The 12,271-nt window shown below is 38.8% G+C and overlaps 1 long non-coding RNA gene across 1 annotated transcript in view; it reads left to right on the top strand.

Moving 5' to 3' along the window:
* Positions 1-11,986, top strand: part of LOC128851524 (uncharacterized) — a 65,252-nt gene extending 53,266 nt beyond the window's left edge. Inside the window, exon 3 of the long non-coding RNA XR_008448893.1 lies at positions 11,873-11,986. This is a non-coding gene — a long non-coding RNA (uncharacterized LOC128851524). The remainder of the gene's footprint in view (positions 1-11,872) is intronic.
* The last annotated feature ends 285 nt before the right edge of the window (positions 11,987-12,271 follow it).

Genomic DNA, 12,271 nt, shown 5'->3' with positions numbered 1-12,271 from the left:
AAAGTTATAGTCTTTCTGCTTTAGGAAGTCCTTTTCTGAAAATTCAAAAGCATTAAATGGAAATTAAGCAGATTTGACAAGAAAAAACTACAGTACGATTCCGAGCTTGTATGATACATGATAGTTAAAGGAAAATGAAAACAAGATGGAAACATTTCTCACAGTTCATTTTTACCTTTATCCTGGGGAAAGACAGGGATGGGCAGATGCTAACCTGGTTTAGCAGCCACAGCACCCATGGGACCAAACAACAGTGGAAATGGAAGATTTCTGTGTTACTTTTCAGGCATCTATGTAGCAGTTTTAGGTCCCAAGATATTGCATCAATTGCTCTGTTAGAAAAGAATTGATATCTGTTTTCTTTGTTCTATTTTGAGCTGAAATTTCTGCAAGAGCAATTGAGGCAATTGTACTAAAAGAAAGCAGCCCATAGCTTCCTATGTGCAGCGCAAGTGGTTAAAATTAAAATCCCACATTAATAGTTCCGCAAAAATAGGTTGGTGTAATCGTATGCAGAACAGTGCGGTGTGCCACGAGCTATATAGCTTATCGCTGCTTTTGGCAGAGCTTGAAGATAACTGAAGGATTCTGCAATGCATACACAGCATACACAGTATGTAGTGAGATACTTCCCGTGTTTCTCCTCTCTGCACATGAGCACACTAACTTCAACATCTGTAGCATAGATAGGGAAAATGAAAAGAAATAAAGATTTCTGTATTTCAGACTGCACAATTTTGTTTTGTTATGGCAGTTTGTTGGCAACGTCCTTGCTGAGGAAGAAATAAATAAGAGATATCACATCCAAAACACTTCATTTTTTTCAAAAGCATTTCAGTTACTCTGAAATACTTTGATGTCGTAATTTCTGTGACAAGATGTGCTATGCTTTCCCAGCAGAAGGAGCAGTAGGTCTGGAGTAACAGGGCTGTCTTTCCTTTTGATAACTCCAAGAGCTGTATTGAAATAACTTTAATGCAAAGTACACATTGAAATGCTGTCATTTGAGCTCAGCTTTTTTTTTTGAATATTCACAAATCCTTTAAGTGTCACCTTTGTATACAGAAGCCTCACATTAAATGAATTATCAGATCTTTTATAGTGTAGGGTTGCATCTACTGAATTCCTTGAAAATTAATTTTTAAAAAGTACTAGGTAAAAAAAGTAGATTAATGGGTTAAATTTCTTTTTGCATTATCACTCCAAAAGACAATGTCTCATTTCCCCTCTGGCAAAATCATTATTCTTAGCTTTCTTTTCTAACAGCCGTTAGATTTTTCTGAGTCTGGAGGAAAGTTGAAAGTCTAGGTGATGACTAGGCTGGGTGACACTTGTTTTCCTGTTTTAGGCCATCACTAGTTACCTGGAAGATTATATATTACATTTGATGTTGTACATTAGATCTGCAAATAAGTTATTAAGAGATTTTTGAGTTTGGAGAATTTGGGGTATTTTCCATCTCTGGTTGGAATGAAACTATCTTCTGATAGCAAAGTCCCTCTCATGCCTATTCTCTTGTGTCAGTGGTCCTTAAATCATGAACCATAAGATCTTGTATCCCATTGCTTGTCCTCATTTTCTTATTTCATAAATGCTTTTTCTTATTGTGAACATCCATGGGGTGTATTATTTCCTCTTTGCTTACCTCCGAATGTTTTATAATTATGAGCTTAGACAAAAAATTTCACTCCTTACTCCTCAAGTTCTGCCTGCTTATGCCATGAAACTGTACTTTATATTTCACAAAGTACGTGTTTCCTCTTTCTCTGCCTTCAGAAGCTGCCACAGTTAAACAATTATTTGAATTTTGCAAAATAGTGTTTAGATAGTTCATTCACATCCAGCATTTAAGTAGGTTATTTTTTTTTTTTCTTTCTAAGGATTCTGAAGAAAGCTTTCTGGTTTATTTGTGATATTTGGAAAAACAAGAATTTGTCTTTTCCCCTGTCTCAAGGACATGCAGTCTATCAGTTTTGGCACAAATTCAAATTAGATTGCATATCTGAAAATGTTCCACCAGAACTAATTTTTTATTCTGCTTTCTATTCCTTTTTTATTTTTCACTCCCTGCTCACAAGAGATTCCTGCATTCCCAGAGTAACATACAGTGATATATTCCTGTATTTTGTGCTAATTTAGCAGGCTATTTAAAAAAAGAAATTTCTGGAAATTAATACTGTCCAGGAAGTGTCATTTAATGGTTCAAGTCTTGGAGGAGTTTACAAAGTTTTCTTTTGGCTTTTCCTAGTCTCAATTCTGCATCCAAAACTACATAGTTATAAACAGAAACACACAGGTAGTGATATCTGCATATTCCAGCATTTTCATGGGATATCTGCTATCATTACAGTGATGAATGACAATTCTGAGCTTTTGTGCAAGTGCAATTTTCCTGATAATTTCTTTTCCTTGATTTCCTCATACATTTCCTAGTGTATATAAAACCAAAACTAAACAAAAACCCCCAAACAACCAAAACTATATTCTTTTAGCTAGGATTTATAAAATAGCCCTTTAGATGATGTAACTTAGAATCTTAGAAGACTGCAGCAAAGACAGTATTGTTCAGACGCTTTTAATAATGTAAAGGTAATTATTTTTCTTTGCATCCTCACATTACAAAATACGTTAGTGGAAAGTCAAGATGCTTTACGATATGAGTTACGTTTACAGTATTTACTCTGCTAATTTACTGTTGCAGCAAACAGTGGATTATTTCCTAGCCAAGTTAAACAGTTGATTTAAGGAACAATCCAGGCCTTTTGATTTCCTACATATTGCCACCTGAGTTGCTCAGAAATGTTGCCACAACATCTCTGTAACAAAATGTCATTGAAAGAAGTTCCTCCTCTAACCGTGGTGGGTGTAGCATCACACATTTAGATATTCATATCTCGCAGGTGAGAAGGCATCCTTGAAATACATTGATGAGGTTAGAAAAGATACAGAAAAGAGGAAAGCTCCCTGGAAGTTACCATAATACAACAAGAAAACACAAATGACAAGTTACAGTAGTCAGCACTGAATAGAGGATTATGGCAGAAATGAGTACTTAAAAATATTGTTCCTGTCAGTTCTTCCTGCAGATATGAGACTAGATGTCCAAAAGAAAAGAAATAAAGAAACTTTTTAGGCGCCATGCAAGTTCTTCTCCTTCTCTTAAAGGTTAATTGTCATAAGCCAACATAGTAAAGTGAAAACCCAGAATAAATTCAGAAACTTTGTTTATCAGGATAGATAAATAGGAAAATCAGCAGAATGAAAAGACAAATAGGCAAGTACATAAGAGAGAAAACCTTCAATAAAATCTCTTTAATGATATGTTTTCAATTATTTGAAATTAAATTAAAAATACCAGTTATGCTTCAACATCTCATTTTAAATAAAAGACATCTCAGCAAAGTCATGAGTTTTTTCAGCATCATATATGACTCAGGAATCTGCCTCAAAAGCAAAGGAAATTAATAATGACATTACTTGTGCAGGAATTTATTTTTAATTGAATATATGGTACATATTCAGGTTATATGATAATATAACGTTCAAAAAAAACCCCTAATGGAAATAGGAAGAATTAGGCCTATTCTTTCTTTTTTTCGTCTATAATGCCTTTGTTCCTTTAGTAGCATTTACTCCATGATGTCATATGCTGCTCGTTGAGTACTTCATCATCAGTTGTAGTATCTGTCATAATTAGCTAAAAGACAATAGATGTGATATATAGACAAAGGGCAATATAAGGTTATTGAAAACTAAGTAAAATAAACTCTTATGCCATCAACTTCACATTTCAATCCAAATTAAAATCTAGTTTGAAACGAGACTAAATTAAAAAAGCTTACTTAATTCCTTCAATTTGCAGAACTATTCCATTCCATTAGGCAACTAATTTCTACCTGTCAGATATAGGATGAAAATGGTCTCTCTCTAGAGGAAACTTCCGTCTGCTTGTAGTAATTACGTATGAAGAACCTGGGAAGATGCCTATGCTTTGATAGTTGCTTGTGCTTAACTCTCAGAGCTCATCAACTCATGAGTAAAAGCAATTGAAGTGTCAGCTTCAATAGTTTCAAGCTACTGAGGGCTAAAATGAGGTTACATATTTCATAATTAAATAACAAAATTACTTTAATTTTTGTTAGAGAACCATGAAAGGTTACCTTTGTGAAATCCATGTATATAAATCCCTTTTGTTGATCTGTTATTTTAATAAGCTTTTAGAGACCGTATGAAGAGGTCTTGATTGCTATTAGAAGATAAGAGCCAGGAGAATGTAAGTAATGAACAACATCAAGGCAATGATAAACAACATGAAGCTAACAGAACTGTGCAAGCAAAATAAAATTGCTCCTCCTGCAATTCTCTTTGGATTGCACCTCTATTTATCTATCTGTTTACTTCTTCCCTAAGAGTATCTACCAGAACAGATTGGGGGAGGGAGGGGAGAGGGAACAAGAGTATAATTTGCTGGCGAAAATGGAACGCTATACTCATCACTTAAAACCACTTCTCTGTGTGATTTTAAGAAAAGAAGAAAAAATATGTTAATCAACATTCCTGTGTTTTTCATAGTGTTTTTGCATAAAGATAACCTATTTCTGGATCACATGGAGATTGGCACGTCCATCCTTCAGTTTATAGCAGACAGTATATTATTCTACTGCAACTGCATTATATTTTATTATAAAGAAAAAAGGGGGAAACTAGTTACATTGATTTATCACATTGTTTAAATTTAAATCAAGACAAATGTGAAATTGTAATTTTTAAAACTACAAAGTATTATAAAACTATTTGAAGGTGTATCGGGGAATTAAGGGGAAGAAATCATTTGGCTTTATTTTATTGTATTGTCCCTGGAGTATTTTAATTTTCTAGCAAAGTGAGCGTTAAACTGGCTGTAAGTCCCCTTAAGGTTGAACACAAGCTTTGCAATGTTTGAGTAGGAAAATCTCTGTATACCTCAGCTGTTTAAGAAAAAAGAAACACCTTCTAATTGTTTCCATGTAAGAGTAAATACTGTGATTTTTATATTCCTGCAGTTTCTTTTATTTAATTGTATAATTATCTCAAAAATAGGTTGATATTCGACGAATGAGCATACTCAGAATTCCACAATGCATCATAGTATCATAGTACAGTTAGGGTTGGAAGGGACATTAAAGATCATACAGTTCCACTCCCCCTGCCTTGGGCAGGGACATCCCACTAAATCAGGCTGCCCAAGGCCCCATCCAAACTGGCCTTGAACAGGGATGGGACATCCACCACTTCCCTGGACAACCTATTCCAGTGTCTCACCACTCTCATAGTGAAGAAATTCTTCCTAATGTCTAGTCTGAATCTGCCCCCTCCAATTTATACCCATGCCCCCTGGTCTTATCCACACAAGCCTTTATAAATAGCCCCTCTCAAGCTTTCCTGTAGGCCCTCTTCAGGTACTGGAAGGTCACTATAAGATCTCCTCTGAGCCTTCTCTTCTCCAGGCTTAACAGGCCCAACTCTCTCAGCCTGTCCTCATAGAGAAGGTGCTCCAGCCCTCTGACCATCTTTGTAGCCCTCCTCTGGACCCGTTCCAACAGCTCCATATTCTTCTCAAACTGAGGATTCCAGAACTGGAAACAGTATCCCATATGAGGTCTCACAAGAGAGGAATAGAAGGGCAGAATCACTTGCCTCAACCTGCTGGCCACGCTTCTTTTGATGTAGCCCAGGATATGGTTGGCCTTCTGGACTGTGAGTGCACATTGCCGGCTCACAGGCTCATAGAATCATAGAATCACTAGGTTGGAAGGGACTCACTGGGTCATCGAGTCCAACCACTCCTAACAATCCCTAAACCATACCCCTCAGCACCTCGTCCACCCGCCCCTTGAAACACCTCCCTGGGCAGCCTATTCCAGTGCCCAATGATCCTTTCCATAAAAATTTTTTCCTGATGTCAAGTCTGAACATTCCCTGGCAGAGCTTGAGGCCATTCCCCCTTGTCCTGTCCCCTGTCACTTGGGAGAAGAGGCCAGCTCCCTCCTCTCCATAACCTCCTTTCAGGTAGTTGTAGAGAGCAATAAGGTCTCCCCTCAGCCTCCTCTTCTCCAGGCTAAACAACCCCAGCTCTCTCAGCCACTCCTTGTAAGACTTGTTCTCCAGCCTCCTCACCAGCTTTGTTGCTCTTCTCTGGACACGCTCCAGAGCCTCAACATCCTTCTTGTGGTGAGGGGCCCAGAGCTGAACGCAGTACTCAAGGTGCGGTCTCACCAGTGCCGAGTACAGAGGGAGAATAACCTCCCTGGACCTGCTGGTCACGCCGTTTCTGATACAAGCCAAGATGCCATTGGCCTTCTTGGCCACCTGGGCACACTGCTGGCTCATGTTCAGTCCGCTGTCAACCAACACCCCCAGGTCCTTCTCCTCTAGGCAGCTGTCCAGCCACTCTTCCCCCAGTCTGTAACACTGCATAGGGTTGTTGTGGCCCAAGTGTAGGACCCGGCATTTGTCCTCAGCCCAGTGGTCCAGCCTGTTCAGATCCCTTTGCAGAGCCTCCCTACCCTCTGCACTTCCACCCAGCTTAGTGTCATCTGCAAACTTGCTAGGGGTGCACTCAATGCCTTCATCCAGGTCATTGATAAAGATGTTCAACAGGGCTGGACCCAGTGCCGAGCCCTGAGGAACCCCGCTTGTAACTGGCCTCCAGCTGGAGTTAACTCCATTTACCACCGCTCTCTGGGTCCAGCCATCCAACCAGTTTTCATCCCAGGAGAGTGTGCGCATGTCCAGGCCAGAGGCAGACGGTTTCCTAAGCAGAATGTTGGGAGAAACTGTGTCAAAGGCTTCACTGAAGTCCAAGAAGACATGTTGAAGTCCAAGAAGACATGTTGAAGTCCAAGAAGCTCATGTTGAGCTTCTTATTGACCAGCACCCTCAAGTCCTTCTCTGCAGGGCTGCTTTCAATCACATCATCCCTCATTGTGTACTGAAATCGGGGATTGCCCCAACCCAGGTGAAGGACCTTACTCTTGGCCTTGTTGAACCTCATGAGGTTCTCACAGGCCCACTTCTCCAGCCTGTCCAGGTCCCTCTGGATGACATCCCATCCTTCTGGTGTGGCAACTACATCACTCATCTTGGTGACATCTGCAAACTTGCTGAGGGTGCACTCAATCTCACTGTCAGTTGATGTCTCATTGTCAGTTGTCTCATTGATAAAGATATTAAAGAGCACCGGTCCCAGTACGGACCCCTGAGGGACACCACTTGTCACAGATCTCCATCTGGACATCAGTCTGTTGACCACTACTCTCTGAATATGACCATCCAACCAGTTTCTTATCCACCTTACCCACCACCCATCAAATCCATATCTGTCCAATTTAGACAGAAGGAAGTTGTGGGGGACTGTGTCAAAGACTTTACAGAAGTCTAGATAGATCACATCTGTCAGTTTTCCCGTGTCCACTGCTGTGGTTACCCCATCCTAGAAAACCACCAAGGTGGTCAGACAGAACTTGCCTCTGGCGAAGCCATGCTGGCTGCCATCAATCACCTCCCTGTCCTCCTTGTCCTTTAGCATAGCTTCTAGGCGGATTTTTCCATGATCTTCCCAGGCACACAGGTGAGGCTGACAGGTCAGTAGTTCTCAGGGTCATCTTTTCTACCCTTTTTAAAAATGGGCATGTTACCCTTCTTCCAGTCTCCAGGGACTTCTCCTGACTGCCATGACTTTTTAAATATCATGGAGAGTGGCTTGGCTGTTTGCCATCTCCATGCCATCTGCCAATTCCCTCAGGACTCTGGGATGCATCTCATCAGGTCCCATGGACTTCTTTATGTTCAGGTTCCTCAGGTGTTCACAAACCTAATCTTCCTCTACTGTTGGAGGGCGTCTACCCCCCTGGTCACCATCTTGCTGTCCCATGACCCAGGAGGGGTGGTGAGAGCAGGTATTGGTGAACACTGAGGCAAAAGGGTTGTTAAGTACCTCAGCCTTCTTCTCATCTGTTGATACGTGATTCCCATTTCCAACCATCAATGGGGGTACGTTCTCTTTGATCTTCCTCTTTTCATTGATGTAACTGTAAAAGCCCTTCTTGAGGATCTTTATTTCCCTTGCCAAGTTCATCTCCAGGTGCACCTTTGCCTTCCTGACTTCATCCCTACACAACCAGGCAGCATCCCTATACATGTCCCAGGTTCCCTGTCCCTGCTTGCACTGCCTGTGCAGTTCCTTCTTTTTTAGTTTAACCAGCAGATCTTGACTCAGCCATGCCGGTCTCTTCCCTTTCCTGCCTGATTTTCTACATACAGGGACTGAGCGCTCTTGCACCTTGTGGAAAGCTTCCTTAAATATTTTCCAGCTCTGTTCTGCTTCCTTGTATTGGAGGACCATGTTCCAGGGGGTCCTACTGAATAATTCCTTGAAGAGCTGGAATTCTGCTTTCCTGAAATTTAGTGTTCTGACTATAATCCTCACCTGTCCCATATCCCTCTGGACCTTGAAGTCCACCAGTGCATGATCACTGCAACCCAGGCTGCCACCGATACTAATGTCGCTGATGAGTTCACTTGTATTGGTGACCATAAGGTCCAGTATTGCGTCTCCTTGGGTGGGGATCTGTATCAGCTGGACCAAGAAATTATCTTCAATGCACACTAGGAGTCTCCTGGTTTGCCTACAGCTTGCTGTGCGATGTGCTTTCAAGAATGGCATATTTGGAAAACAGTAACCTTTTATTTTGCATTTTCACCAATACTTACAGTAATTTTGTTAATACTGTAAAATCTGTTGCATCAGTAGGGGGTTATGATCCCACAGCATCAAATTAACATAAGCACAACCCTATTACATACAGCTGAGGACAGAAGGGCCTTGTTAGGAATTTATGTCAGCAAGAAATAATTGTTTTGTCCCAGAGGGGAATGAATTCTAAAACATTCTTTCCAGGTTAGCAGGAAAAGTGAGGCTGCTTATGGCACTTCTACATGAATTCTTGAGTCTCAGATATTGATAGAGGTGAGTTTAAAAGGCTACACTGGCTGGGACATAAAAATCATCATTGTTATTTTATGAAACAAATTAGATTCCTACTGAGAATGCTGAAACCTACAAATAAAACCCTGTACATTTCATACTCCATTCATCTGGATTTTACATATACTGTTATTGTTTATTCTAATTAATTTCTAATTTTTTAAAGTTTTGTGGATGTTCTTATTTAAATAAGAATATGAATATATCTGCATTGTTCAGCTGTTTTGAAAATATCTTAATGACCGATTCCTTCCACTGGCAGACTCCTGTTATGCAAGAGAAAAAAAAAGAAAATCTTGTAAGAAAACCTTGTAAAAAAAGCTTCAGATATTTAGACTGGAAATATGTCTCTTAAAAAGGAATGGAGACTGTGTTTTCTAGGCATGGAATCTGTTCTTGTAGGGAGCTAGGAGAGTGTTCCCCAGTGTTTTCTTGAAGTCAAATAAATATCACAGGAGAATAAATGTCACAGGAAGGGTATATCCACTAGAACAACAAGAGGAGTTTTTCAGAGGTGGATGAAAATATTTCAAGGGTAACAAAAAATCCAGGGATATGGAAATCATATGCTTATGCTTCATAAGAAGATTTCAATCTCCACAAAATTATGTCAGAGAGATTCCTTTAAAATGAATGCAGTATTTTCACAGCAGCTGGATATTAGTTTGAGTTTGGCTACTTAACTTTTGCATTATATCAGCATTAGTAAAAAAGTAAGAAGTCTTGCATGTTTAAAGTTGATCTACAACAACAAGAAAAAGGAAGGATTTTTTGGAGGTACATTAAATCTTTCTAAATAGTTAAAATATATAAAATGCTATTTTAAAGAATAAAACGTCAAATAGATCCAAACGTCACCAAGACTGCTAGATCTGGCTGGATAGAATTAATTTTCTTCAGACTACCTAGTGTGGGTTTGTGGTTCAAATTTGTACTGGAAACAGTGATAACACAGACATGTTTTAGTCACTGCTGAGCAGTGCTTACACAGAGTCAAAATATTTTCTGTTTCTCATACCACGCCACCAGTGAGTAGGCTGGAGGTGCACAAGAAGTCGGGAAGGGACACAGCCAAGAGAACTGACCCAAAGTGACCAAAAGGATATTCCATACCACATGACATCATGCTCAGCATATAAAACTGGGGGAAGAAGAGGGAAGGCGGAGGATTTTCAGAGGTTTGATATTTTGTCTTAACAAGTAACCGTTACATGTGATGGCTGAGCATCTGCCTGCTGATGGGAGGTAGTGAGTGATTTCCTTGTTTTGCTCTGCTTGTGCGCATGACTTTTGCTTTACCTGTTAAACTGCCTTCATCCCAACCCACAAGTTTTCTTATTTTTACTCTTCCAATTCTTTCCTCAATCCCGTTGTGAGGGGTGTGAATGAGTGGCTGTGTAGTGGTTAATTGCCAGCTGGAGTTAAATCACAACACCTGGCTAAACAGAACAAACATTAAAAAGCTAACTTGAGATTGCCTCCTAAATAAATTCAATTTTAATTAAAATTACAGAAAACCTACATGTACATATTCCTTATAATATTTCAGTTAGAAGTTGTATGAAAATTTTGCAAATTAGTGGTACTCCAACATTGTCTCAAGTTACACAGAAATGAACAGAAATTAATCTGGATGCCTGGTTTTATCTCAATGGTGGCATTACTGAAGAAATCTCTGCAGCAACAATTAGAGCGTTAACCCTGTTAATGATACACTTTTCAAATATGCAACATTTGTTCCAGAAAGCATGGATGCGCAATCTGATATTTTCCTGCAAATTATTCCTTTAGATCAACAAGGTTATTTGATTGTGAAACCTTAGTTAAATAGCATGATGAATGCATGATAAAAGGTCTAAATATGATAGTTGAAATCTTAACTTCAGAAATGTTTTTTGACCACTAATATGACATATAGGCTTCTGTAACAATCACATGAACTTGAAACACCACATTTATATGCAGGGCTGTATCTCACTTCCTTCTAATAAATCCTAACTAGCTTTCATTTTGTAAATCAAAATAAAAACCTTCCATCTAATAAAAAATCTTCTCTCAAATAAAAGTCTCGTGATATTTTGCTTTTTTTATAGGTTAATTGACCTAGGATTTGGGGAAATCTGTAAGTTAGGCAAATGAACTTGTGATACACGTAAACCCATCTGGTTTTAAATGCCTTAGGCATTGAACTATTGTAGCATTAAGATTGATCCGGTAAGACATACTGTCTTTACATATGTTAATGATAAGTTGATTAAGTGTAGATTTCTACAAAATAGACTTCTCAGTCTTTGAATAGTTTGAGAATTCACACTAAAATTCAAAAAGTTCTTACGAATCTGGCACATGTGACTTGTGTGAATTCTGAAAGTCCTTGACTGGTATCAGTAAAAGAAAGAAGGATGAGAAAAGCTGTGCTGCCGAACAACTTGTGTATGGTTTACAAATAGAAGGCATAAAATGTCCTGTGCGGTAATATGTAAGATGAATTATTAATACATCTTCAAGAATAAATAGTGTGAATGATGGTTTTACAAATTTTTGCCTTATATACCTTAATTAAAAATAATAAAATTCTAAGACAAAAATAATTGTAATATCAAATTGACAATCAAATTTATAAGGAAAAAATTTATAAAAATACATAGTGCAAAGTAAAAACATTATAACATTTTCCAGGATTGCACAGAGTTAGAGAAAACAGAAAGACCACAGTAATAGCTGCAGATACTAATTTCAATGGAGAAACTTTAAATAGTATTTCTGAACATTAAGTACGGGATGCCTATGAGATATCATTCTTTCATAGACATTAATATATTTTATAAGTATAAATCTATTTTTCAGTTTGAGAGCACCAGGAAGCTCTTGGGAATCTGGAGACATGCCAATTGACTGGAAGCTGGCAAATATTGTCCTGATCTTCAAGAAGGGCAACAGAGATGACCCCAGTAACTGCAGGCCTGTTAGTCTCACTTCCGGTAAGCTTATGAAAAAGATTATTCTGGGAGCTATTGAAAAATACCTAAAAGACAACATAGTCATTGGTCCTAGCCAGCATGGGTTTAGAAAGGGAAGGTCCTGCATGACAAACTTAATTTATATCTATGAAAATGTTACCCACCTAGCTGACCAAGGAAACCCAGCTGGTGTAATCTTTCTAGATTTCAGAAAAGCCTTTGATACTGTCTCTCACAGTATCCTCTTAAACAAAATATCCAGCATACAGCTGGATAAACACGTAAT

The sequence above is a fragment of the Cuculus canorus genome, chromosome 2, assembly GCF_017976375.1.
Source record: "Cuculus canorus isolate bCucCan1 chromosome 2, bCucCan1.pri, whole genome shotgun sequence".
In the NCBI taxonomy this organism is placed as follows: domain Eukaryota; kingdom Metazoa; phylum Chordata; class Aves; order Cuculiformes; family Cuculidae; genus Cuculus; species Cuculus canorus.
This window is presented reverse-complemented; position numbering and strand designations above follow the sequence as displayed.